Here is a 2,622-nt window from a genome sequence, read left to right as displayed (position 1 = left end):
GATAGTCGGGCAGAGCAGTCGCATATCTTCCTCGGTGACATTACCTACTTCCTTCCGTGGATAGAATGCATGGACGAGCATCCTATTGAGGTAGCGCACAGACGGATGCCGGATATGTGAGTTCTTGTCAGTCCCGGTAGAGTGCCTGTTTCCGGTGATCAACTTCCAAAGCTCGGTGTGGATATTTTCGCATTTGGGAAGAGAGGAGTCTTCCAAGTCTTGGAACCCCATGACTCTCCAAATATCCTTAAAGTTCATGTTGTAGTCTCTCCCATTGACCTTGAACTTGATCTTGCCCCATCCTTGCCTCACATGCGGAGTGTTATGGTAAGTGACCTCAAGGGAAGACAAAAGGGAAGACAAGAACTGACAGGAGACATCCTTGTAGACAGGGTAAGCCATGGTGAGGAGTTTTGGCATCTTCAAATGTCCCAGCATCGCCTCAATATCAGAATCAAGACCCATCTCCTTCAGCAAATCAAGGTCGGCGAACCTTGTTGGAATCCAAGTGACCCCATACGGCGAATCCAAGGTCAGCAAGTGTTCATACAGCTCTTCCACAGATGGAGTTTTCTCCCTGTCCCTATCAACAACAACCACCTTCCCTTTTGACATCTTGGCTTTCTTTGTATGAGCCTGCTCATCCCCACTTTCATCGTCACTCTCCTCATTAGTGGGAACTGCTACACTTTTCCCTGCCCTCTTCTCTTGCTCTTTTGATTTCTTTGTAGTCAAGGTTTACTGACGAGAAGTCTTCTGTGTCCCAGAGCCAGCTGGTTTGGAGGCTAAGGCTTTCCCACTTAGTGCAGAATCTTCTCTTTCAGCTTCTTGCTTCTCAGCATCCAACTTTCCCTTTGTTTTCTTAACCATTGGTACCTGAAAAATTCAAAACTTGAAAAGGGATAAGTAGATGGAAGCAAAGAAGATTAAGACTTTGTAAATGAAAATTGCAAGAGTAAACTCAACAAATGAACTAGCAATTTAAGCTCAAGTTAACCCAATGCAACTATTTCACACATTTAGCATTAAGAAGCCAAGCTAAAAGCAAAGAATCGCACTTCTCAATCTTATCAAAATATAAAAATTACAAGTTAAGTAAAATTCAATAATCAAAGTGGTTCTAGAATGAGAAAATTCTTTAATCAAACTTTTAAACACCTTAACACACCCAATTAAGGCCAATTTCGAAAAGCCTCAAATCCATGAACCCTAATTTTGTCAAAGTTCAAATTAAACTCAATTTCACCATTAATTTAACAACCCAACTTGATAGATAAGCTTTTCCTAGTCTATTTCACCACAATCAAGCAAGAAAGTGATCAAATTTTGACTTTCAAATTCTAGGGCTCATGGACCTACGAAATTGAATTTAAAAACTCAATACCTTGCTTTGGTTGAAAGGAAATGGTGAATGGGTGATGGGGAATAGACTACAGGGGCGAAAGCTTGGATTTAGAAACAAGAACTAGGTGATTTGGTTGAGAATTGGGAGAGTTATGAGATTTTTTGGTGTGGGTGAGTTTGAGAGAGCATGAGTTCTTGTGAGGGAAGGGAGAGTGAGGAAGATGAAAATCGAGGGTTGTGGGCTAGGTTTAGGGTCGTCCGGTTCGGTTTAGGTGGGAAGGGACCGGTCCAATTAAATTGAAACCGGGATTAGATCGAAAATCACTTACCTAAACCGGTCGTGGAGCGACCTGAGGTAGTCGCTGTGGGACGCCGCTCTCAAATCGACACAACCCGGGCGACCTCGGGATGTCGCTGTGGTGCGTCACTCTCAAATCGACACAACCCGAGCGACCTCGGGGTGTCACTGTGGTGACCTCGCTCTGGAGCTGGAGCGACTTCGTGTCGTCGCTCTAGGAGGTCGCTCCGAGAGTATTTTTCGAGCCCCAAAACGCCGTAAAGCCGAGCGACTTGTTACACTCGCTGTGGTGACATCACTCCCAGCTGGAGCGAACTTTCACCCTCGCTCCAGGTCCTCGCTCTCACGCCTGATTCTTTGCTCAAACCGGATCGATCAAGCACCTGCACACAACTTCAATTCTTTTTTTTTTTTTAGAAATATGATGAAAATGAAAATGAAAATACTAATGCAATATGTACAAGGATATATATGGGAATTCCTCCCAAGTGAGCTTGTTTTAAGTCTCTAACTTGACTTTGCCTCGTTTTAGAGTAGGCCGGGGTAGGATCAGAAAGTGGAGTTGAAACCCCATCTTCCTCTGGTGCAGTCGCCATGTAGAGCTTAACCCTTTGCCCATTGACAGTAAAGTCTCTTCCATCAGTACTCCACAAAACTATTGCCCCATATGGCCTAACCTCCTTGACCTTGAAAGGACCGGAACACCTTGACTTAAGCTTTCCTGGAAATAGCTTCAACCTAGAGTTGTAGAGAAGAACTTGATCTCCTTCTTTAAACTCTCTCTTCAGGATATTCTTGTCATGGAAAGCTTTAGTCTTCTCCTTGTAGATCCTTGAGTTTTCAAAAGCATCCACTCTTATCTCATCAAGCTCATGTAGCTGAAGAAGTCTTTTCTCCTTAGCACTCTTGATGTCAAAGTTCAGCAACTTTGCTGCCCATAGTGCCTTGTACTCAAGCTCCACTGGCAGATGGCAAGCTTT

Source organism: Brassica oleracea, chromosome C9 (assembly GCF_000695525.1).
Source record: "Brassica oleracea var. oleracea cultivar TO1000 chromosome C9, BOL, whole genome shotgun sequence".
Taxonomy (NCBI): Eukaryota; Viridiplantae; Streptophyta; class Magnoliopsida; order Brassicales; family Brassicaceae; genus Brassica; species Brassica oleracea.
The sequence above is the reverse complement of the archived record's forward strand: the minus strand, read 5'-3'. Positions refer to the sequence as shown.